This window comes from Vulpes lagopus, chromosome 2, assembly GCF_018345385.1.
Source record: "Vulpes lagopus strain Blue_001 chromosome 2, ASM1834538v1, whole genome shotgun sequence".
Classification (NCBI taxonomy): domain Eukaryota; kingdom Metazoa; phylum Chordata; class Mammalia; order Carnivora; family Canidae; genus Vulpes; species Vulpes lagopus.
In genome coordinates, this window is record NC_054825.1 from 5068668 (window position 1) to 5094889 (window position 26222).

The 26222-nt window shown below is 47.4% G+C and overlaps 2 protein-coding genes across 6 annotated transcripts in view; one reads left to right on the forward strand and one right to left on the reverse strand.

The window, feature by feature from the left end:
- The window catches only part of DOCK1 (dedicator of cytokinesis 1), a 497787-nt gene that overhangs the window by 218015 nt on the left and 253550 nt on the right, over positions 1-26222 (reverse strand). The gene's annotated exons all lie outside the window — the stretch shown is intronic.
- Positions 19849-26222, forward strand: part of INSYN2A (inhibitory synaptic factor 2A) — a 60849-nt gene continuing 54475 nt past the window's right edge. For all 4 annotated transcript variants that reach the window (XM_041744688.1, XM_041744691.1, XM_041744689.1 and 1 more), the window contains exon 1: positions 19849-20057. The gene's annotated coding sequence lies outside the window, so the exon portion shown is untranslated. The remainder of the gene's footprint in view (positions 20058-26222) is intronic.

Consider the following 26222-nt stretch of genomic DNA (forward strand, 5'->3'; position numbering starts at 1 on the left):
TTAAATTTATTTTTATTTTTTTTAAAGATTTTATTTATTTATTCATGGGAGACACAGAGAGAGAGGCAGAGACATAAGCAGAGGGAGAAGCAGGCTCCATGCAGGGAGCCTGACATGGGACTCAATCCTGGGACTCCAAGATCACACCCTGAGCCAAAGGGAGAGGCTCAACCGCGGAGCCACCCAGGCAGCCCAATTTATTTGTAATTTAAATTCAATTGCCAACATACAGTATAACTACCCAGTACTCATCCCATCACGTGCCCTCCTTAATGCCCGTCACCCAGTCACCCCATCCACCCACCTCTCCTCCCCTCCAGCGACCCTCAGTTTGTTTCCCAAAGCTAGGAGTCTCTTACGGTTTGTCTCCTTCTCTAATTTTTCCCCACCCCATTTCCTCTCCTTCGCTATGGTCCCTTGCACTATTTCTTATATTCCACATATGAGTGAGATCATATGATGATGGTCTTTCTCCAACTGACTTATTTCACTCAGCATAATATCCCTCAGTTGTAAATGGTGGGTATTGATCCTTTCCGATGGCTGAGTGATATTCCACTGTGCATAGACCACATCTTTATCCACTTATCTGTCGACGGCCACCTGGGCTCCTTCCACAGTCTGGCTCTTGTGGACACTGCTACTATGGACACTGGGGTGCAGGTGTCCCATCATCTCACTACATCTGTATCCAAAGGGGAGTTTTTATTCTTTCTTTTCCCTGGTGCAGCCCAAGGATCTGGCACCTTGTACACCTTCTAGAAAATTATTTCACTAGTGAATCGCACAACCATTCCCCTCCCGGACTCCCAGGGACCAAGGATTCTGTAATGCCAACCCCCTGTGAATAAATCCTCCTGGGACAGCTAGGATACGGTGCCCAGGGAGCAACATCTCCACGAGCTTCCATGTCACATGGAAAGGGGTGGACAGATAAGCCAACGCAGAAACACAAATGAGTGTGCAGAGCCTCACGGGAACAGACAGGGCAGTTCCTTTAGGCTGAAGGTCTAGGGTCATAAAAAAGGAAGTCTGGCTCTCACTGCCCTGCCATTTAGATGTCTTTGCTGTTGTTGGTTTTGGGGATTTGTGTTTTTGTTCGTTTGCATCTGCAACAACAACAAAAAGTTGGCTTTAGACTACTTTGAAAATGTCCGTAAGTTATCACATGTGTGGGTAGGGGTTTCCTGCCTTTTTGTTTTTTAGCTCTGCATAATTTATCTTGAAATCAACCTTGTGGAAGCATATTTTAAGCTTCTGAATGAGCTTTAGTTACAAAAAGTGCCCATCAGTCAAAGAGCATTACCGGAGCCATCCTGTCTATTTCAGGGCCTAAAAAAACAAGGCAGAGCCATTTGTTCACAATCCATCACTGTTCATCCCTGCTAGCAGGAACTCAAGATAAACAGGGTTACAGACGTGAGCTGAGGCTGTTGGATGCTGTCTTAGTCACAGGCCCTGGGCATCCAGGGGAGCTGGGAGCTAGAGACAGCAGGACCACGTCCAGGTTCAGGTCATCAATATGTCCCCATCCCACAGAAAGGTGTATGCCTGCATTTGAAAATATAATAGCATAAATATAATTCTAGGTTGGGGGATGCCTGGGTGGCTCAGTGGCTGAGCATCTGCCTTTGGCTCAAGGTGTGATCCCGGGGTCCTGGGATCGAGTCCCACATTAGGCTTCCCACGGAGAGCCTGCTTCTCCTCTGCCTGTGTCTCTCATGAATAAATAAATGCAATTTTTAAAAATAATAATAATTCTGGGTTGGAAAAAGAGAATGAGGAGTAGCCCTAGGGGCGATCACAGAGGCAGATATAAGAGCCACTGTTACTGAACAGAGCAGATGTGGGGGCCCTAAGAAGCTCTGGGGACTCCTTGACTACATACGCATCTGCCGTAAGTAGATATTAACTCCCTATTCCACCCCGGGGTTTGTAGCATAGAGGAACCCCGGCATAGGGGTGCCAGGGACATGGTCAGATGGGTGGTCGTAACACCTCTGTTCCGATGCCACACCATGACACCACCCACACACCCATGCAGAAAGAAGGGATAACCCAGCCGTGATGTCATCCTAGGCCTCGAATTGTATTCTCTAAAGAAAAGGAAGTAGCCACAGCTGCATCCATCAAAGCAGATAGATCACAAAACCATAACGTCACAGGAAAACGTGTATTATATGATTCCATTTGGATGAAAGGCTAAAGCAGGCAAAACGTTAAGAAAATACTGTTAAGGAATATGGAAATATGTGATGAAACTATTCAGAAGAGTAAGGAGATAAGTAACCCAAAAACCTGACTAAAGACTACATCAGAAAAAGGAGGAGGCATATTGTTGAGGGACGAAGGAACATCTGAGGATCTTGAGCTGGGGGTGGCGCACAGCTCATTTTATTATTTTTTAAAATGTACGTATTCTTATGCGGAACTGTGGACTCACTACGTAGTACACCTAAGCGAATCTAACACTGTACGTTAAGTAACTGGAATTAAAATGAAAACTTAAATAAACAAACTGTACATACTTGAATTGATCCTCTCGTGTGCACAATAGATTTTGATTTAAAAGAAAGCAAGGAAGGAGGTTGATGAGCACAAACGAAGAGGTGGGGAAAGGCAGAAAGCTCTGCAGTAGGAAGGCTCTCGGCTCTACCTGCAGTGTGCTAACAGTGGAGGTCATTTCCCAAAGTGTGTTCCCTGGAACACAGCCCTGGCATGCTTCACAAAAATACAAAAAATAAAGAGCTCCGGGGTAAGAAAAGTCAGGAAACACTGTAATGTTAAGGTCTATCTCAGCTTTTGCAAAGTCACAACGTACATTAACACAGTAAAGTTTCTGCAAACACTGCTATCGGGAAACATTTTCACATGGTTCAGCTTGTGATTATACAAGCTTATGGTCTTATGTGACACAATCCACATCTTATGTGACCAATCCATTAAGTAGAACTGATCATGATCGACCAGTAAGTGTTTGACAATACCCCCAAATAGGATTCCAAATCATATAAATTTTACCCTAGCCCAGAAGGAGATAAGAATATATTATGAAGAATAAATCGGATCATCCTTGGGAATGTTCTAGATATATCACCTTTTTGAAGCATTAATCATTTGATTGCTTTGAATACAAAGAAGAACTGTCATGTTCTTTATCTAGGATCCTACCTGCTGCTTATGATGCTATCCCAAAATGCTTAACCCGTAAGCAGTATGTTTAAATCATTCATTCCACCAGGAAGAACAAACATAGATGTATCTTCAGCAAAGATAATTAGTTCTAATAAATTTGTTCTGATAAACTAGGGGAGAAACGATAGCCTTTGGCTTATTATGATGAGAAATGTTTAAAGAATACTCTGATAGAATAAAACCAGGGGTAGACCTCTATCTACGGACTGCAGGATTGTGCACATTATATTGTTGAATGAAAAAAAAGCAATCTTGAAAATCTTCACACACAAAAAAAAAGAAAAGAAAATCTTCACACACTCATTTTACAACGAGATCCATCAATTGTGGTCCTCGGTATTTATCCAAATTGGATGAACATTTATATCCAAACAAAAGCCTGTACATAGATATTTATAGGAGTTTTGCTCATAATGCCCAAAACTTAGAAGCAACCAAGATGTCCTTCAGTAGAAAGATGTATAAACTATGATATACACAATGGAATATTATTCAGCACTAAACAGAAATGAGCTATCAAGTCATGAAAAGAGAAATAGGAACCCTAAATGCATATTACTAAGTAAAAGAAGCCAATCTGAAAAGGCGACATACTGTATGATTCCAAATATATGACATTTTGGAAAAGGCAAAACTCTGGAGACAGTGAAAAGATCAGCAGTCACCAGAGACTGGAGTTTTGGTGACAGATGAGCAGGAGAGGACACATAGTATTTTTAGGGCAATGATATACTATTCTGTAGGATATCATCATGGTGGATATGATGGGGTCATTATATATTTGTTCAAACCCACAGAATATACAACACCAAGAGTGAACCCCAAGATAAACTATGGACTTTGGGAGGATGATGACATGTCATTGTGGGTTCATCAAAGCCTAACAAATGTACCTCTCTGTTGGAGGATTTGACAGTCACGGAGGCTGTGCATGTGTGGGGACAGGGTGTACATGGAAATCTCTGTGCATTCCCCCCTCAATTTTGCTGTGAGCCTAACTTAAAACTGCTGTTAAAAAAAAAAAAACTCAAAAAATGCAGAGTAATGTGAATATGGTGATTGTAAAAACAAAATGAAGCAAAGAAACCCCTCTCTCCCACTCTCAATAATAATCTGAGCTTATTTATATATGTAAATAAAAATACTGCCTAAGTGCTCGTGAGCAAGAAGACAGGTGCGTAAAGATAAAATGCCAGGCTGTCCGCATTGTTAACTACCTGAGTGGGCGGGAAGGGGTGCTGGGCAGAGAAGTGAGGAGATTTGATTTCATGCATCCTTTCACTGTAATATTATCACATATTATAAAAAGCACCTATGACAGCAAAAAGTAAAAAAATATATCTATTTTTTTTAACTGAAAACACTTCTCCAAGTGAAATTTAAGAAGCAGACACCATCATTGTTTCTTCAATTCCACATATGAGTGAAATCATATGGTGTTTTGTCTTTTTCTGACTTATTTTGCTTAGCATAATACCTAAGAGTCTCTTAACTCTAGGAAACAAACTGAGGGTCGCTGGAGGTGAGAGATAGGGGATGGGATGCAGTGCCTGGGTGATTGGCATTAAGGAGGGCACGTGAAATAATGAGCACTGGGTGTTATATACGACTGATCAATCACTAAATACCTCTGAAACTAATACCACACTCTGTGAACTAACTTGAATTTAAACAAAATCTTGAAAAGAAAAAATTAAAAAAAAATAAAAAGCAGAACATCATTATGGAATGGAGATGGCAGGAACTCAGCCTGGAAAGTCAAGGTGATCTTCTCCATCCTTTTGGGGAGAGGACAGGGGGTGGGGAATGAAAAGGTGTTGACAAACAAGCCAGTGACCTGATGGAAGTCATTCAGAGACCCTAAGAGAGGAGCTGCCATTATGGTCACGCACATTGTAGACACAATAAATGCATCCTTTGGTGAAAGAAAAAGAATCTGCACAAATAGTCAAAACATTCATATAGGACACGAGAGGTTCTGAGTAACTAGGATTCAGGGAAGCCCCACAGGGAAAGGCATAGCTCAACCAGGTGATCGGAAAAAGCACAAAGGAGCAAAGGGAATATAAAGCGAGAGTTCTTGGAAGCAAGGGACCCAGTCCGCCCCACTCAGCACATGCCTGAATTGGAAGCCTTTCTACCTTTTAATGGAAACTCATTTTCAAATTCCATCTGGATTCTATCACATGCTTACATAGCCCCTCAAGAATACAAACGTAGAAAATAACTAATAAAGTCTCACTTTTCTTGAAATGCAACCAGGGTCGTCACATAGTGGCCTTGTGTACGTCTGTTTCTAAAGACTTTTTTTCACATGAGTACAAAGACCAAATTGCATCTTGAAAGAATTTCATACTCGATCCAAGCAGACACACAAGGGGAGGGCTGGGCAGGCAGCAGCTGGGAAGTCCGTGGAAGGGTTACATGATGCTTCTTCCTTTGGGACATTAACCCTCACGTCATTGAAAAAAAAAAATGCCCATAATCAAAATTGTGATCACTTGTGATGGGTATTTCTTAAAAGCTAAGTGTGATAACACTGATTTTCAAACACTGCCAAGATGAAAACTAGTTTTGAATAATTCTGTAATAAATGCTTATTTTTCCAAAGCAGTGACTTCTTCAAGGAGGAAAACACATCGTATTCTCAAAAAGTAAATGCACGTTTGTTTGCAGGTTTGAATCCTATTAAGTGGCACTATTTTCCAACCTGGAAACTACGACATGCCCTGTAGTGTGCTCTGGCGCATGCAGCTGGCTGTCGCGCTGACGGGAAATGATCTGCAAGGTTCGAGGAGATGTGGAAACAGCCAAGGACCGGAGTCAGGAAAGGGTGAGAGCACTTGCCACCAGAGCACATCCCTGGGAGGACTCAGGGCCTCACCCAGGGGTGGCTGGTGAGCAGAGAGGCTCCCCAACCCCAGCGACACCACCTTCGTGTGTCACCAACCACATGCATTACTTTTGAATGTGTTTTCATAGAAATTACGGTGTTCAAATGTTTCTTATTTGGCCAATTACGTCATTTCTACTAGAAAACCTTTTCTATGAGGATTAAAAAAACAAAAAACAAAAAAAACAAAAACAAAAAAAATTGTATTAAGAATTCAATAATAAAAGCTTTTAAATGTCAGAGACAAATAAGACAATAATAAAAGCGTCCTCTAAGGAGGACCAGACGCTGGTCAGAGCCCATCTCAAGGCCTCAGATTCACGAAGAGGGAGATGCAGTCACCCCACAGACCTCTGTAAAGACCACTGGATGTAGGTTTTGCCCAGGTCAGTGAGTCAATCTTCAGAGCACCCTGACCCGAGCACTTCTCCCCCTAAAATATGTGATACCATCTGCCGGGAACCCTGGACCAACCCTGTAACCCATCGAGTAAATCAAGAGCAATGTCCTGCCCAACAGGGCAGACCCACAACACCCTTCTGTCCAGCATGACGCACTTGGCCTTGCCTGGCTGCCTCCAGGCCCCGGGTGTGCGGGGCTCAGCAGGCGGCTGGAGCTCTGACGGGAGAGAAGGAGGGGGGCTGGCTGTCGTGCACTAAGTCAAGAAGCCCCTGTCCCATCTTGCAATCGGCCCCAGGGACCCCCGGAGCCTGGAGTTCATGCCTTTAAAAAAATGTTAGTAATGCCCTGGACAATGCAGCAGAGAGAGAGGATCTGCATCAGGCTCTCAGTCTCATGCAGGGAGGAATCCTTGGGGAAGAAAACCAAGAGAGAGACCAGCAGAGGTCATCCTGCTCCCAACCTCCACTAGCAGAGCACAGAGCAGCGGCGCGCACCCCAGGGCCTGTGCCCGCAGCTTCCAGAGGTGCAGCCCGATTGAGGCCCAGGAGGGAGAGGAGGAGGGAGAAAGGAGCAGCCTGACGCGGCTCCCGGTAGGTCCGCCCGTCTGCAGTCCTGAGCTCAACCGGAGACTTACATCCCAGTAATCCCAGAAAGCACCTGCCCCCGGACTGTATCACCATCATCATCCAACTGCACGGGGTCCTCCCTCCTGCAGGATGAGTTCTCAGGCACGGGTCCCTTTACAGCGGATCAAGGGCCTCCTGTCCCCTCTGCGGTGCTCCACGGCATCTGCGGGAGTCGTGCGCCCCCCGCTCCGGGCTGCGGGGCCCACTGCGCCTGTGGCCGGCAGCAGAACGGAGTCTGGACGCTGGTTTCCGGAGGTAACAGGACAAGAACCACCAAATTTAAGACTTCATAAAAAGTTTCATTCTCACTGCGAGGGAACCAAGAAACTGAGACAGAAATCTTTCCTCTCTTTTTTCTTTTTCTTCCTGATTGAAAACTTCAGAAGAAGAAGAGTGGCACGCAGCAGGGTGACATGTCCGAGCCACGACGCGGAGGGACTGAGGACTCCACGGGCCTCGCAGCAGCCCAGCCTGTGGTTCCTGAGCCAAGTCCCCTGGTCCCGGGAAAACAGGAGAGCAGGTGGGGGGAGCCTGCAGCCCCAGGAGGGCGAAGTCAAGTCGAAACGACGCGGTTCAGTAAGCGGCCCCCGGCTGAAGGCAGGTGCTCGGGTTCTGCGTATCTGGGAGCACATGGGACCCGAAAGAGGCAGGCAGGCCCACTTGGGACTGTTATTCCCACCTCTGGGCATGGGCAACATTCTTTCAAGAAATCCTACATCTGAGACTTAATGGCCCAATTGTGGGACATAATTATTTTTACAACTTGTCTGACGGACCAACCGACTGGTACGAATCACTTTCTTGCCTTTATACTATTTCTCCATTTTCCAAACCCATCATCTATAAATGCAAGGCAGCTCTGCCCAAGGAAAAAGGAAGGATGCCCGGGAAGCCCTCCTCCTCCACTGATTCCCCGCAGGACGCACCGTATCATACTGTCCGATTTGGTGATGGGCTGACACCTGCCCTCACCCCTCATGTCCAGCAAATCCTGGAAGCCACCAGGGAGACACAGGGGACACAGGGTCCACCCCGGTTCTGCTCTCCTCCAAGCTTCAGCTTGTCCAGGCTCCTTTCTCCAACCGACAGAAAATCTTAAGTGAGATCTTCCCATGCAAAAGGACCTCTGATTTTTTTCTTTTATGAAAATCCATATCAAGCCCTAAAACACACGCACACACATCCACACACACATACGCTGATTTGTTCTTTACTCCCAAGGCAACTTCACCCTTCTCCTAACTTCTGTGAGTTCAACATCCTGACTCATCGGTTCTCAAAAGCTGCCACTCGTTGTCGGCAGCAGCAAAGTATAAAACCAAAGAATTGCCTCTGGATATTCAACAGAATTTCAGTGCTTCCAAGAGTTATGCAGCGAGAAGATAAATTTTAAAACATTTCCTTCAGTTAAGCCCACATGAGAGAAAGGAAGGTAGGCTCGGCTTCTCATTGCTAGGTAAACACATGGCCATCACCACAGAGATTATATCAACGACCACTCAGCAAATTATCGCACGACCCACCAGGAACTAATTTTAATCAATAAAGGCGCTCCACAGTCCTCATGACAGGCAACACAAAAATGCTGCTATATAAAAGTCAAAAGTTTATGTCTCTAGAGAATTTGCAAAGTACTAACGGATGACACAGTACTGACAAAAATGAAAGTTGGTGCAACAATCACTATATCGCCTTTTTGGCATGTTGTAAAAAGTATAGGTCATGGAATCTTTGCTCCCTTGTGATAGTCAAATCTGAAGATATTTGACTGATTATTGAGCCTTTAGTGAAAAATTCATATTAAGCTAATAAGCATTTTTCACATGTGTACAAAGAACAATTACAGAAACTTAACTATTTATTTCAATTGCTTGGAAGCTATCAAAACAACAAAAAATACATTAGTCACCATAAAAGCTCTAGGATTAAAAGCCTAGAGCAAAGATATTCCATTTGGTTTCACGAAGTACTTAAATAAATCAGCCAGAGATGAAAATCCAATATTAACTGTCCAATATTGTCTTGTCTTGACTTACAGAGTGTTCTCTGGGGGGGGGGGGAAGGAGGAGGGTGCAATAGGGTAAAGGCCCCTGGCATACATGGCTTTCCCACTGAAGAACCTACTGCATTTTAGTTCCAATAAACTAGAATATTCTCATAACCAGCAAAGCAAAGTTCTTCTAGCACGCAATGACAAAGATGTTGCCATTCCCAATTTTAGTTTTTTTGTTTTCCCAAGAACCTGAGTCTTGAGGCACGCGATTATTGTTACTCAAAGACACACAAAGAGCTCCATCACCGTACCCCTCACCAGAAGTCATCCTTGATAGAATACACTGATCGAATTCTGCTCAAATCTCCTATGAGGCAGGTTTCCTAGATTCTAGCACATGTGAGAAGCAAAAAGTAGGAAAACACTGTTTCCTATAATGAATCAAATGCTTTATTAATTCATCCTTAAAACTAGGTCCACGTATGGCACCAAAATTCTTCAGAAGGACAAATGCTATAAAACAGAGGCCCAGCAAACTACAGTGTGGGGCAAATCTGGCCACTCTCTGATTTTAATAAAATTTTATGCGAACTCAGCCATGTTCACTATTTATCTATTTTCTATGGCTGTTTCCTGCTTCGACAGCAGAGAAGAGTTTTCACGCCAGAGATAGTATGACCGACAAAGTCGAAAATATTTATTATGTAACTCTCTAAGAAAGAGTCTATAACCACTGCCTTAAACCATTCCTCCCATCAATAATTAGGTGGTAAAGTCAATTGTCTATGAAGGCAATCCCAAAGTGTGACACTCAACCCACATTCTTAACATGTTCAAGAATGAATGCTATTCTGTTTACCTGGGAAAAAGGAGATAGTAATTCCAGGTCTCCCAAAAGTGGCATTGGTTCATTCAGGTACAAGTTAAAAACAAACAAAGCCAAAATATGTCTACATTTTGCTTCGCGGAAAGTTAAATTATTACCGGATACTCCCAGAGGTTATTCCTAAATCCTCCACAACTCCTCAGCAGTGGTTTCTAAGGAAGATTCCAGGCTTACATCGTCACATTTGTTGACCTTCGTGTGCTTCCTTCCTCATCTGACAAACCGTGTTGGTAACAGTATTTAGAGATACAGAGATTTTAGGATGATTAAGGTGCTGATTCTCATAAGACTGTAAAACAATCACCGGCATAGAAGAACCGATTGGCGTGGGGGGACCGATTGGCATAAATAGAGTTAGCTCAGTGAAGACTGGAGAATGAGGGTAGCAGTGTTTTCTATTTCGTCATGAAGGTCCAGAGTGTAAAAGTCATGGAGGAACTGTACCCAAAACCAGCCTACATTCATAGAAAATAGGACCCTGAGATGCTAAGACTTATCTTTTATCCAGAAGAAATTAGCACACATCTTAAAGAAAATATTCAATAAGTCAATAAGTCTGCAGTTGAACCTTGAACAACATGAGATGACGTACAGTGATGCACACGCCGAGGAAAGTCTGCATGTAACTTGTGATCGCCAAAAAACTCACCTACGAATGGCCTACCGCTGACTGGGAGTCTTACCAATAACATAAACATCCAATTAACACATATTTTATACGTTAGCTGTATTAACAAATATATTCTCACGATAACATAAGCTAGAAATAAGTTAAACTCAGAAGAGAAAATATATTTATAGTACTGTATTTATCAAAAAAAAATCCACACAAAGTGGAAACATTCAGTTCAAACCCACATTGTACAAGGGTCCACTGTGCCTATATTATGGAGAACAGGGTGTTGGCTATCGTAAAAAACAGGAATAAACTGAGTCGAACTGGACGAGATCTATAGAAATATTCAGAAAAGCACATTATAAGTTCCAATTCACTAAAACTTTGACAGGAGGTATTGGCAAGGAATCTTCCACGATTCCTTCACACAACCTACACAACCAGCCCTTCAGTTTACATATCACATGAACATGTCATGTGTTAGGACTTCCTAACATCGCTGAGGGGATGAAAACAGGAGAAAAATGTGTAATGCTCCGAGCACAGAGCCTGGCCCTGTGGGAGATGCGCTGCCTTCTTTAATTCTTGAGCTCTGGTTTCTCCTGAGGAAATGTCACCCAGAAGTTAGAAGGGGACTTTCGGGAACTTGGCCCACATCCTGCTCTGGCAGCCCTAATCATGCCCGGTCCGTCTTCCTGGTGGAACATGTGCAGAAATCCAGGACAAACAATTCTGGAAACCGCCAGCATGCACATGCATTCCTATGTGCACATATATGAGAACATATGGTAGATCACACTTGACAAAAGAGAAGCAATTCTCCAGAGTCACATATTAAGTAATTTTTGACACACAGGAACCCTGTAAGTGCATGAGAGGCAGCGGTTATTTGAAGGGAGCCTTATTCAAAATGAGCATTTGTTACGGGGAAACTTGACTGTGAACCTGTTGCCAAGCCATACTCTCATACGAGGGGTTTGTTGAAACTGAGCTACACCCATGAATGAATAACTTTAAAAATACTGATTCTATTCTGTATGTAAATGTAGAGATTATGCATGCTTGTCAAGAAATAGAGAATAGGCAAGTCTACAGGAGATCTTTGCATTTTACATGGTATAGAGATATTATTTCTGCTTTAGCAGAGCTTGTTTAAATTTCATGGCGAATATCAGCCACATTTCAACACTTGTCATATGTCTCACACCTTAAGCTGATTTCACTTCGGCAATGTTTTAAAATGTCCTTTAAGTACTAACAAAGTATATATTCCATCAATAAAGCAAGAATTCAACAAAGAGCTCTGTACGTGCCTAAGGTACAAGAGGAAACCGTTTCTTTGGAAAGTCATCTGCTCTAGGGTGTGGGCATCGGCCTCAGTCCGCTTACGCAACCAGGACGGGGTGCTCTATTTTCTTATGAGAGGCTGTCCAAGATTTCCAATGGAATTCCTTCCCCTTGCTCACAACCGTAGAGTCTGAACATGGGATTCCTGTGGTTGAGTCCTAGAGCTTAAACCAGATATCCAGAACCCTTATTCCTCGTCCTTGCTGGAGTGAGAAGCAGAGAAAGCTCCAGAAGTGAAAATGTTCATTAACACCCAGAGACCAAAAAGGAAGGAGCCGATAACTTATGAATCTGCAGGTGAAGCTGTTGGCTCTTTACTATTTTCATGGTGTGAATGAATCACAAGTCTTATTTTAAGGGACTCGGAAGTATCATCAGCAATTTCATGTGACAATATTTACTCTGCTGGGAAGGGGGGGGAGGTACCATTAAAATAAATTTCTTCATTTTCCTACTTGGATGCAGTGAACAAAATCATCAATAAATTTCATCTTCTACTAGAACTTGAGGGCACAATGCTCACAGTCTAAGACATCCTAATAAAAGGGCAATTTTGCATTTGCTTATGCTGATCCAACAGAGCAAAATGATCCACATTCAAATGGGCAGAGAGCGCTCACGTACAAAATGGGTGGAGGAGGGACAAATCACCCACAATGATGACACGCTGAACTGTGTCCAAAAGCGGCCTCATAGGGACCCACGTGTCACAGCCTCTGGAATCCTCAACTTACAGCTTAACTGTCCAAACCCAAATGAACATTTCATATTCACCGAATTCTGTTGGGGCTCAGGTTGAGAACATGTGTAACGCAAATTAAGATTTCCTTTCAATTTTTTTTAAAATTGTATTTATTTATTCATGAGCGACGTGGGGAGAGAGAGAGAGAGAGAGAGAGAGAGGCAGAGAGGCAGAGACACAGGCAGAGGGAGAAGCAGGCTCCATGCAAGGAGCCCGAGGTAGGACTTGATCCTGGGTCTCCAGGATCACACCCTGGGCTGCAGGCGGCGCTAAACCAATGCGCCACCGGGGCTGCCCTCCTTTCAATTCTTTTGCTGAGTAACTGATTTTTCTGCTAATGCTACTTCATCTTATCAGTGACCATCTCCAAATTCACATCTCAAATTTATTTGTTAAAGAAACACAATGATTTTCGAGTTTCTTCTCTTAATCTACCAAAAGAGCCAATCAATGAGCCCCAACAGGGCAAGCTTTGCGTGATCTGCCTCCCTCACTGAAAAGAAATGCACACTCCGGGATATGAAGATGCTTCCATCTGCTGACTTTGAGAGGCCTGGGGGCCGCTTAGAGCTCTCCTTCCAGGGAAGGGAGAGGACCTGCCACAGAACCGTGATGGTTGGGATACTGGGATTGAGAAAACTGTGACATCTACTATCCAAGCACAGGAACACTGACCAATGAGCCAAATTGGATTTGTGTCTAAGAAAGACTACTGAGCAACATTTAAAATCAAAATGTCTGGCTTTCTTAAAATCCCAGAGACAATTAAAGTTGCATAAGAAATGTGTTAAAGTATGTTCTCGATGATTGCTTTACCATCCGTTAAAAGGACGTTAGTATTAATGAATGGCAACCCAGAAGTGAGCATGTAAGGGAGTGCACGCATTTAGATCTCAGCAAAGCTCCAGAATGTGCCAAACCACAAATTAGGCAAATAGGAAATGGGAGACCTGCAACTCTACAGAGCAATGGAATTAAAGTAATGACCTACTTAATTCTCCAAGGATTCAATGATATGAAAAACAACAACAACAACAAAAAACCCAACTGTTTATCAAAAAATACGGAACTGAAAATCCAGTGACCTTAGAGGTCATAAGGTGCAACTGGAGATTTTTAAACAATTCTGTACTACTCCCATTTGGAACTCAGCATTTAAAAAGCAAAATGCCTTCTTTCCAATATACAGTAGCTTGCTACCATGTGGTCCATAATCGACAGGACTGAGCAATACATCTCAAGTCAGGTGATGAGACCACCACTGGCACCCAAAGAATATGAAATGGTCTTTGTTGGTCGATCGATCAATAGAAGGACAACTATTGTTATTCAATGAAGAAAATGTGTTACAATATTGAGATGATACTGGACAAGCATAAGAGCTACCCAAACGTGCCCTGATTATGGTACACTGCTGTTCCAGTGACTGTTTTGACTTCAAAGTATAACTGATACAGTGATAAGATGAAGCATAGCTACGAAAGGTAAAGAACATTCACTCAAAGACACTCTTTAGTCAGCCTAGATGTATTATCTGCTTGATGATAACAGTTAACACTTCTAGTCAGGATGTCCCATGAGAGGGTTTCACGAATACCACAAAAGGAGTGGAAGGGACGGTGACGCTCTGGACGCAGGTACCTGCTGTTGCTCGGGGCCAGGTAAGTGCCAGGAGAGCATGCCAGTGGTTAATGACATTCTCAATTAGGGCCATCATGTCTAAATAGCACCGAGTAATTTATAGAAACACTAACTTATAACATGTGCCCTTGAACAACACTCAAGTTCCTATCTAAATAATGAACCTGGGCGGGTTGCTGCTTTGGGGCATCCAGCAGAATTAGATTTGAATCTAGGCTTCATCACTTCCTAGCTGTGTGACCTTGGAGAAATTACCATAAGTCTCTGTTCTTTATCTATGAAAAGAACTTAACAATATCCAGTTCATGGTTGTCCTGCGAGGAGAAAAAGAGACACTGCATAGTGTACCCAGCATTGCAGATGAACAACCAAAGTGACCTGTCACCGTCAGAGAAGTTCTACGGAAGAGCATCCCGCTGTCTTCTCTCTCCCCCTCTCCCCACCCCACCTTCAGGTCTATGAAGCTCAGGTGCATATGGATGGCAGGCAGGAACACCTCTACCAGAAGGTGCTGTGCCAGACCTCAGGCCTCCCCGCGGTGGCCGCCCAAACGCAGAGAGGCCTTGTGTGCGTGGGGGCAGACGGCCGTGGAAGGGAGGGCCATCAACGGTCCTGATACCTGCAAAGTAGATTAGCAGAGCAGACACTGGAATGTGAAAGCAAGTTTTATCCCTTCTCGACCTAATTCTGGTCCAAGGTATCATTCTTCGGCCTGGCACATCACCTGCTGGATGAGGAGCAGGTGCCCTTGGCAAGCTCAGATGGATACCGGTGTTCCCAGAAAGGATTCAGAAAAGCCCCTTAGCCTTTTCCTCGTGCGGAGGCGGTCAGAGTTGGACAAGGAAAAAGCCCTGGAGACCCGTCAACCCCACCAACAAAACACAGTCCACGCGCTCCTCCATCAGCAATGAGGGGCAGTTACTGACTTAATGGGGAGGGAAGGGGGAAGCCTCTGGGTCTGATCAGAGGTGCTAAAGGGTGGAAGGGAGCGAGCCAGAGGCACATGTCCCCTCTTCACTATCTCTAAATACTACTGCCCCTGTTGTACGATGCGTGAAAGGAAACCCAGAGCCACCTTTGTTCTCTTGACAAATAAAACCATTCCATTTTCTACAGATAAATTAGATTCACAATGATGCATAATAGAAAACCAGGGATTTCAACTAATCTTGTGTGATGTTCAGTTTTTCCAAACCAAATTGTATTCCAGGCCAATAAACCCATCTCTAGTCGCTCATCATGGAAGGAAAAGAAATTTGGGGTGGGGAAGAGTCCCCCGGAGCATGGACCAGCACTTCAGAAACACAGCTCCGCTGCCCACCAGGAGGAAACACAGCTTTGTTGCCAGGACAATGGAAGAGCCACAGGCATGGGGCTTCACACAGAGGGAGACTCTTTTGCTCAGAAAGTCAGTCCAGAAAGCGGAGAGTAAATGCTTGCGCAGAATATGACAAAGGAAATGATTCAGAAGGGCTTCTCTCAAGTCTTCTAGGCAAAAGATGAGGTCTGGCTGGAGCCCCTTTGAGCAGGATGTCTTGTTCTTGAAAGAGAAAAGAGGAGCGTCCAGGTGTGACTGATCTCTCCTCGAGGCCCAGGCCGCCCTGAGTTACCTCCCCTTTGTAGGGTTGAGTGCAGCCGATCTGTTACCACAGCTTCTGAACGCGAGGATGGAACCCACCATCACAGACACCGGCGCACCTGACAGTCACTCAGAACAGTCAAGGACAAGGGAGGGAAACCCCGTCCAGAGAGAACGCCATGATGGCGGCCTGCGAGAGTCAGGCAGGTGCTCAGTGGCAGCCTCCCAACGAGGAAAGTTCTAGTCCAGAGCTGGACAAAAAGTCTCACCTATCGCAGCCGTGTGTGTACAGACACCCTCTTTCCTCCCACCTTGGGTTTTGGAGATAAAGTGGCTTCAGCCATCTTATCAAATCAGCAACAAAGCAAGCGAACTTCACTGACTGGTAGGCCGGTTCCTTTGCAAGGATACATTACTGGGGAGCACGCGCGTGGATGCTGCAAAGGCAGTGAGGAGGCCCAGACAGAAAGGACGCGTGCCAAAAAGAACGCCTCAGTGAACCTTCCCATACGAACAAGGCGTGCAACCACCGAGTTCAACATCGGACAACCCAGCACCACGTGGGGTGGTGGGGCCCAGGGCAGGGGTAACCACCATGCTGACGTGTTACTTTTTCTGCATTCTCGCACCTCGTTGAAACGGCATCCTAGCACGTCCACTCTCGGGTCTGGCTGCTTCTGCAGCATGTTTGTGAACGGCATTCGTGTTGCTGCACGCATCAGCCACCGGTTCTGTCCCTTGCTGTGTGGTACTCCATCCACCGCATGAGGAAACCCGGAAATTCTTATCCATTCTACTGCTGATAGATACCTGAGTTATTTCCAGTTTGGAACTCAGGGGGGCAAAACTGTTACCAACATCATTGTCCATCTCTGATTTGCACATTCTTGTCTTCTTTAAGGTGGAAACTGAGACCTCTGGTGACTCAACTCAACAGCAGGGCTGGCATCTGGTAATTCTCTGCACGAGAAGGCAAAAGGAGAGAGGCTTGGCTATGCTTTCAGCCATCTCTCTTGTACTTTCTTGTCTCTTACTTTTTGGGGGCTTCTGCTTTCAGGAGACCCTACTTAAAAAGTAGCTACTTGTCCCTTCGCAAGCCCATCTTTTTCAGCAAAAATCAGAAGCAAAATGCAAGGAACCAATTTTTACCTCATTGAGTCCTAAAATGAATCTACTCTTTGCCAACTTTAACTCTTCTGCAGAAACGGAACATCACAATTAATCCTAGACCCTAAAAACATGCACCAGTCTTGTCTGAAAAAAAAAAATTTAATAATGGTAATGCAGCGGGGCGTCTGCAGGCAGGAAGATGGCATTCACGAATCCCCTGACTCCCTGGTCAGTCCCTCACAGTGTCTGCTTTCAAGATGAAAACGTGACAATCCATCAGCCTCACCCATGTGGACTATCCCACCATAGGCAAAGTTATGGTGAAGCAAGTTTTTGCCAGTGTTTACACTTGTGATGTGAAGATTTGCAACTAGGTGATACGGTAAACAAAAGGCTTCCTACTTCAAAAAAGGAGGAGGATACCAATGACCTGGGTCACTGAAAAACTATGAGTCTAGGAAACCACTGAACACCCAGAGATAGTCTTGATAATACTAAGAAGTTCATTAAACTCTCCTCTTCACATAAGTGGGTTTTCTAACCTGCCACTTACAGTTTTTCTTCCTACTTACACATCATGTGTATCTCAAATAACACTGTCCCTGGAGCCACTGTCTTGCCAGCTAACACTGCCCCCCATGGCTCTGTTCTGTCCTGCTGTGCATGCATTTGTGTTTATCTGTTTTTAATCCGGGTCCCGAAAAACATAGCTGTCCGTTACTACCAGCACAATCCCAGTATTTCCCGGCAGTTTTATTTACAGTGACATGTTTAAGGGATGGAAGGCAGATTTCGATTTTATGGATTAGCAATAAAGCAAGATTTACAGAAGGCTCCCCAGACCACTGGGAGAGATACTGGGCCCGCAGTAGCAACAGTACCTCCCCAGGGGATGAATCTTGGAGCGGTCCATGGCAAGGATCCCTTCCACCTGGCTTCAAACGTCCCCAAGTCCTACACATCCCCAACATCAGGTCCCTTCCAGCCGGAACAGGGGGTACAGGTCTTCAGGCTGCTCGCACATGTGTTGGCATACGCCAGCTCTCATGAGCACCGTGGGCCAGCCAGAGAAGTAAATAGCCTAAAACACAGACTCGGGGATCTGGAGTTAGAAAAGCACCGAAGAAAGTAGACAGAGTTTAGAGACCCAGGATCAGGACTCCCTTCCTGTGCACATCTGGATGCCAGAGGACTGCCGGCTTGTGTCCCAAAGAAGGCTGCGAGCTAAGAGGGGAAAGGAGGAGGTTTTAGGATCCTTTTCCTCTGGAGCGGTTGGATGCAACGCCCCAAGCACCACATACAGACAAAGCGTTACACGTAAAGTAATGTATGTAGAACAGAACATACTAGGCATCGTGCTAGGTTCACTTCAGCTCGGTGAACAAGAAACTAGCAATGGTGAGGTCCCAGGCACGGGGCTGGTGGTGAGGCGGGGGCTCCGGGATGTGCTGGCAGAGAGAGAGGTGTGTGCACCTGCAGCTCTGTCTGAAGGACTGGCGACGGCGCTTATCCTCTCCTCCCCCTTAATCACCCCCCAAAGCATGTGGCTGCCCTTGGATCCACCATTTCTCTGCCCTTCCTTGGGAAACAGACGCACTCATGAGTGTGGCCGCTTCCAAGTATGTTCAAGAAGGGTGAACTCGGAGCCCCAAGCCTGAGAAAATTCAGGGAGCCCGCTGTGGCCCGCTGTGGCCCGCTGGCTGCTTAGTGTCAGGCCCAAGCACCAGGGTCAGCCAGGACTCAGGGAGGCCCGGGGCCAGCTGCTGTGAGCTCACTCAGAAGACCCACTAGGACCCATTGGTGGATCCGGTGGGTTGGGTGAGGGGGTGGGGTGCAGCTCCCCGTGCATCCCAGATCTCTTCCTCCCCAAGTGCGCTCAACTGTGCCCTGCAACGAAAAGGACACCTACCCCGTGGCGTCTGCAGGTGGGTGGTGTGAGCGCGGGGGGGGGTGCCTGATGGGGAGCGGAGCTGGCGCCCGGCTCGGGACTGCTCCCCATGCCAGCGGGCAGCCGCCCCAGGGGCTCCCACGTCGGTGCTCGGCCCTCCCCTTGGAGAGGCGGCCCCGGCGGGGACTCCGCAGGCGAGCACGCGCCGAGCAAGCGGCAGGTGAGGGGCGCCGCCCCCGCCCGCCCGCGCCCCCGCCCCCAGGATTCCCGAGCCCTCCGCCGGCCGCGAAGGGCCACGGTGCTCGGCGCCCCCGGCGCCCCCTGCAGCTGCTCGGGAGGCGGCCCCGGGGTAGACTCAACAAGTCCCCGGGCCGCGCAGCGCCGCCTGCAGCCCAGGAACCCCGAGGACGCGCCGCGGTGCAGCCCCGCGCGCAGGCGGCGGCCGCCGGCGGCTCCTTCCACCGCCTCCTCCGGCGCGGGCTGGGCTCGGGCTGGGCTGGGGCTCGGGCTGGGCTCGGCTCGGGCGGGGGCCCCCTCCCCGGAGCGCCCACCCCCGCCCCGCCCCGCCCCCGCCCGCCCGCCCGCCCCGCGGGGCCCGGGGCTCCGCCCGCCTCGCCGCCTGCCGGGCGCACGGGCGGCGGGTGCGTCTCGGGCGCCCTGTCCTCGGCCGCCGGGCTCCGCGGAGTGGCGGGGCCCCGGGGCGGCTGCAAGGACTCCCCCCCCCCCCGCTGCCTCCCCCAGCGCCCCCGCCCGGCTCGCCGGAGACCATCGCAGTAAATGAGGACAGCGGAGGAGCGCGCAGCCGGGGGGCCGTGGCTGGCGGAGTCCCCGGGGCCGGCGGAGCTGCCTCCCCGCGCGCGCCGCTGAGCCGGGCCGCCCGGACGCGAGCTGCGGCGCGGGGGCCGGCGGGGGCCGGCGGGGGCCGGGGGCCGGGCCGGCGGCGGCGGCGGCGGCGGAGGGGGCGGGCGGCGGGCGGCGGGTCCCGGGAGCCGAGCCTTCCCCCGCGCGAGCCCGGCGAGCCTCGCCGCGGATGCCCTGCCCGGAGCGCTCCGCGCCGCGCCAGGCTCGCCCGGGTCCGCGGAGAGACATGCCCGAGCCCGGCGCCGCACCGACCTCGACTTCGCTGTGAGCAGCCGGAGGTAAGCGCAGCCCCGCGCCCTGCCCTGCCCCCGCGCCCTGCCCCCGCGCCCCGCGCCCCGCGCCCTGCCCTGCCCCCGGACGGGCGCCCACCGGGCCGGGAGCTCCCGCGCGCCCCCGGACGCGGCTTCGCCGGGGACCCCGCGGCTCCGGGCCGGGGGCGCACCGCGCGGCGGGCGACGTTATGCAACCGCGGCTGGCGCGGCCGGGTCCCGAGGGGCGTCCGGCAACTTGGGCGACGGCCGGGAGGAGCGGGGCCGCCTGTGCACGCGGGCTCCAGGCACACGCCGCGGCCAGCCCGAGAGCCCCAGCCGGGCGGGCGGGCCCCGGGCCCCGCGGGCGGGCGGGCGGCTCCGGAGCGGGGCGAGCCGTGTAAGCGTCTCGCAAACTAGAGCGAACCGGCAAGCGCGGCTGGTGAACTTCGGGGGCAAGTCCGGGCAGGGGGCCGCGCAGCAGCGCCAAGGCAGGTGCCCACGTGAAAGAACCTCGCTCCGGTTGGCACTTTCCCGGGGCTGCGGGCCGGGCCCCCGGTGCGTGGCCGCCCGTGTCAGGCCGGGACAGGCGTGGGAACCGACCAGCGCTGCAGAGGGAGCGGGCGAGCCTGCCCGAGGGCGAGGGCGAGGGCGAGGGCAGGAGGGAGCAGGGTGCCCCGGCCCGGGCAGCGCCTGGAGCCCAAAGTCAAGAGCGTCCTGCTGAGAGTCTGCGTCTTGCTGCTTCATGCTCAGGGTTCCCAGCATCACTGGGATGAAAGAGCCTGTCCCTGTGACCTCAGCATTCTACTACCCAGAAATATGCCACAGGGAGATGGAGCTAGCAATAGGGGGATGCCAGGAGTGGGGGAGGAGAGGCGCCTCTGGAGGCAGTAGGGGAGGCAGTCGTGCACCTGGCTCGTCTACAGAGCAGGGCTTCCGCCCTGACCCCTTTGCCGCCGCAGGTCTGTGCCTGGGGGGCTGGAAGCCCTCTTGGGCCCCTGGGCCAGAGGCAGCGATGAAGCACTTTAATTTGACCTTGTCTGGCTTAGGCGCTAACATTCTGCAGAAGCAGCCCGAGGGGAGCTGGCAGGAGTGGGAAGGAACTTTGGGCTAGCCTTGCCTTGGCCAGGAAGCCACGCTATCATTTCACAGGACTACAGCTCAGACTAGCAGAGAGGGTGGAGGTCAGTGCACTTGGAGGTTTTCCCTTGCACAGGGACTTGCTGGGGGTTACCTTTCCATTTGCCGGTGGGGGACTGTCAAGGTTACAGGGATGGGGACTTGACTGAAAAATACCACCCAAATCACCTGACCGGGGCCATTCCCAGGCAGTCCTACACGGTAGGAAAATGCTCTAACGTTATTATTAAGCTTAGGCTACAGATGGAGCAGAAAGTAACCACCATTTCACTTTGCGGAGGCGGCAAGTGCCGGTTTTTACTATTCACATTGTGCTATTTATTGCATTCATATCCTGTTGAATGCTACTTTCCGAAGAAAAGTTCATATTTATCTTTGCCATTTTTTTTTTGCAAGAAAGATTAGCAAATGGGCACAGGCAGCTCAAAGGAAAAATGGAAGCCCTGCCATCTGCATGCCTCACCAGATATTAATAATTTACTACCCATGTTTACTACTTACATTAGATGGCACTGCTACTCATGATGGTTTTATTAGAGGCGCATTTGGATAAAAAATGTCTAGCACGGCTATCACTAATTGCATGATTTTGCATAAATTATGTTAGCTACAGAGAGTTTGTGCTTTTCTTCACGAAATTCGTCATTTCCTTAAAGAGAGAAGGAGTCTGTTTAATTTCCTTAGCTAAAGGAAAGACCTCCACTTAAAGGCAGGATGCCCTTGAAACTCAAAGTATGCCTTTAAACTTAATACAGTTGTCACACCTTCATTTTTCATTATTGTGATTAAGACTTGGAGCTTTTACTTAAAACAGGCCCCTTCTCCTGTTGAGAGGCACAGCTATGGGTTAAGAAATTAGCTAAAGAGGCAAAAGCTGGAAAGAGAGCTTTTCAAAGAGCCCGATGGAGAGTTGGATCCTCTCATTTCTCTGTTTACTTGGGGGCTTCTCTGTTCTGCCACAGTTGTCTTCCCCCCACCCCCACCCCATGGCAGGATAGAGAATTTTTGTCATTTCTCCCTCTGTAGAGGAAAAGGCAATTTAAATAAGCACATAAGTGAAAGGCTTGTGCACGAAAAGGCATCAGTCTACCAGGAAGACTCCTACACATTGAAATAAGCAGTGAGAAAATAAAAACGATTCTCAGAACTAACAGCTGATCACAGCCGAGCAGCTGGACAGATGCGTTCACTTAGCTAGACATTTGTATTCTCCTGGCTGCTCTAACCCATGGCTGTCTCATTTAGAGCGACAACTACCGAACTCACTTGTATGAGGAGCAGATTAGTTACTGTTGGGGACAGGCTGCTTCTCGGGGAATAAGGATAAAGAGATCACGGCTAGATCACAAAGCGACGGTCTATGGACCGGCATCCAGGTGGAAAGGCAGGGGCAGGGTCAGTGGGAATATTTTATTCTAGAGCCCTCGGACCAGCCAACCAGACACCTGAGCAGGTGCATGTCAAGGTTCCTGCATAACCAGCCAGTGGTTAACCAAAAAAAAAAAAATATATATATATATATATATATTAAATTAAATATATATTTTTTTAAAAGCATGCCTGTTTGAGGCAAACCACAGCCATCTGGGTAAAGTGAGGTTATTGGAGCTCCCCAGACAACACTGGCAGCTTTCTTTTAAACAATTCCTTCATAAATGTGAAGAACCCTTCCCTACCGTAATTCCACTGAGACCTTTGTTTCCAGCCCAAAATTAGCTGACATAATTTATGAGGCAGATCCTTTTCAGTCTCCTCACATATTTGATTTTAATATTTCATAACATTATGGAGTGACTTCAATATTTTAAAGGAAAATTTAATATGATTGATATTACATGACAACACTTTTATTACCATGAAATTCGCATACAAACATTTGGATAAGTCTTTCTCCAATATGTGAGCTATCCTATAGCATAAATATAGTAAAACATCATCATTTTTAATCCATTTAATTTAAAAGTCAATGTATCTTAATATATTAAGGAGAGTCTAGAGGGACTGATACCAAGTTGTGGGGACCCTGCGGGGATTCATACAAACAAGTTGTGAAGCTCTCGTGTTAAACAGTAAACCACACCAAGTACAGGTTCAAACCTCTCGACCACATATGATAATGTCTCTGCTTCGGATCCGGAGGCACTAAAGTGTCTCCAAGCAACCAAGAATCTTACCTCTCAGAATAAGAGAAACCATAACTTCAGAGACATCTCCTAGTTCCAAATTCAATTCCTGATATAAACTCATTCAGAGGCTCCTCTACCATAAGTCATCAGGATATTCAGTGTGGGTGTGAGTCATATGCACTTCAGACATCATTCATACCATAATGAATGAGTGGAGGGACTCTGAGGTATACAAAGATATTATCCAGAGACGAACCGCTGATCTAAATAAAAACAAAACACTCTAACCTGATAGCTCCCTGTCTTCCTGCTGAGGGCAGAGTCTCAAACTCATATTGGGACAGTGAAAAAATTAAGTTGAATACAGAAAAGCAGGTATTAGGGACAAGAAGGAAATCATGTTTCCACAGTAAAAACCTTTTTGCTAATACCATATTTCAAAGGAATTTGGAAAGAACTATCTCCAAAGTCATTCTTCATGAGTATTGCTTGTGTAGAGTATTGATCAGATTATCCAGAGTACTGAACATCCACAGCACTCTCTCTACCATGTCATCTTGCTGTCGGGGAAGTTTGAGCAAGATCAGAGAGGGGATCACGTGGACACGTTGTCTGTTCACCTGAGTTACGCTATTAGAGCCATGACCGGGCCCAAGAAATGTTTTTAAAAATAGTCACAGCATGGCAAAATGCTAATCAAAGTTTGTGTTACATTTACTATGGGAAATTCCAATTCAAACCTTAATAATCTAGCCCTGGGCATAAAATGAAATGCAGTAAACTACAGCATACGAGAGGTGTGAGGAGGAGGCTGTGGGCTGCCACAAATGAAAGTGGTTCTCCCCTCAGAACTCCAGAGGGAAAGATCAGAGAGGGGAGGCTCATGGCCTGGGGCCCTGCTAAGGAGCCACCATGGAGATACATCACACTCACACTCAACCTTAATGGAACTGACCGGTCTTTGTTCGTGTTTCTAGGTCATTCCAGTGGTGATGTGGGTCCCTCCACACTGGTTGTTCCCCAGGAAGCATCCTGTGTATGTCAACTTCTCATTTCTCTAGCTTTTGCTTCTGTCCTTCATGGTTAGACTAAAGACCTCAAATCAGCTGTAATGTGCTTTCATAGTAAGCGATTTTCATGTCCTGGGAAATGTAGTGGAACTATCAAATCTGGGTTCTGAACACGGGCAAACATAGGGAAAGTAGACGGAGATGAAAGTGGTTTTGTCCACCAAGGACTGCTTGTTCAAGGAAACGTACTGAGCAACAGCAGCAGTGGCCAAGGCAGCGTGTGAGTGTCAAGAAACCAAGTGACAGGTCCTCGAGAAGCTCCAGTCCGGGAGGACGAGAGGAGGTGGTAGGTAGAATCAGGTTAGGATAGACAGCACCCTTGGAGGTTCCCAAGAAAAAGTGATGCCCTGCCCAGGATGAAGGTTGAGACTGGACTCCTAAGCCCAGCATGTGCAAATCCTGGAGCTGAGCCCACTCGCCGGGTGGTGAGACCCAAGAGATTTGTATGGGAAGAGTGAGATGTGACACTGGGCAAAGGTGGAAGAGTGGGGATCAGAGAGTGAAGCAGGACTGTGAAGCCAGCTTGAGGAAGAACCAGCAGGACAGGAGGCGCTGCCTGGCTATGGGGGACCCCTGAACACTTGGAACAATAATATGCATTTCCAGAAGACTGCGTCTTGTTAGCTAAAGATAAACCAGAGACGAGGACCTGGAGACCAGTTGAGAGGGTGTAACAGGTGACGACTAAATGATATCAAGGGTAACTGGTGGCACTAGGGAACAATGTAAGGGGGCAGCTGCGAGAGAAACATCCTATATGGCACATCTTTGTAACATGGCAACATGAAGAAGGGATTAAAGATGGGAACCGAGTGGTGGGTAATCTAAGTGAAAACAGAGAATCTCTGTCAAGGAACCAGCAGGTTTGGGGGAAACGATGCGATTGCCATTAGAAAGTTGAGTTTGAGTTTCCAGCCAGGAGTACTATTTTAAAAAATAGGTTTTTCATCATCTTTTACTTCTTAAAACTAACAGGAGAAATACTTTCAAAGCAGAGAACAATGGACCAAGGATTCAACACACAAAGAAACTCTTAAAGGACTAAGAATAGTACTGTCTAAAAACAGATGCTTAATAAATATTTAATGAGGCTATTAGTAATAGACCTAGTCAATGATTTTGCTAGAAATTCAGGGAATCCAGATTGGACAATAATTTTTCTCTTTGACTTCCAGTTGTACCTCTTTTGTAGTAGAAATTAAAAGGAAACACATAAGGTGGTAGAAAGGAAGCCTCCTCGAAATGGATGGTTCTTACATGTGGCCGCACAGTGTTTAGGAAAGAAGAAGGTATCAAAGATTTGGGTTTTTCTACCACCAAACTCAGCCTTAGAGTCTCCCTTGGTAAAAATTCAGTTGGGTAGAAGTTGAGTTTCTAAAGAAAAAAGGTGTTTGCATATAATGGCTTAGTATTGGGATAAAAGAAACAAGGAAAAATGAGAGATTCTAACTTGCCTCCATCAGACAGATTCGGTGCACTTATACCCCAAATGCTGACATTTTTGGTTGGAAGGAATTTTCACTGGAGCTTGACCAAAATACACTGGGTCACCTCGAGATGACCGGAAGACATGTGTCTGCCTCTCGGCCTTGACCTCACAACTCCATCTGACATCACGACATCAACTCCACTGATCTTTGGGGCAGGCTCATCAATTTATCACTTCTTGTTTACCAGCACCAGAGTGGTGCATAAAGACTTGCTCTTTTTCTTTTTTCTTTGTTGAAATCACATGGTACAAATGACCAGTTTCCTGTTAATCGTGCCCGTGAGACTCACAGAGCTCTGAAAAGTGTGGACAGGAATCATTCCCCAGAAAAGTTGGTGCCACATGCTTGACATTGAAGAAATGGCCAAAA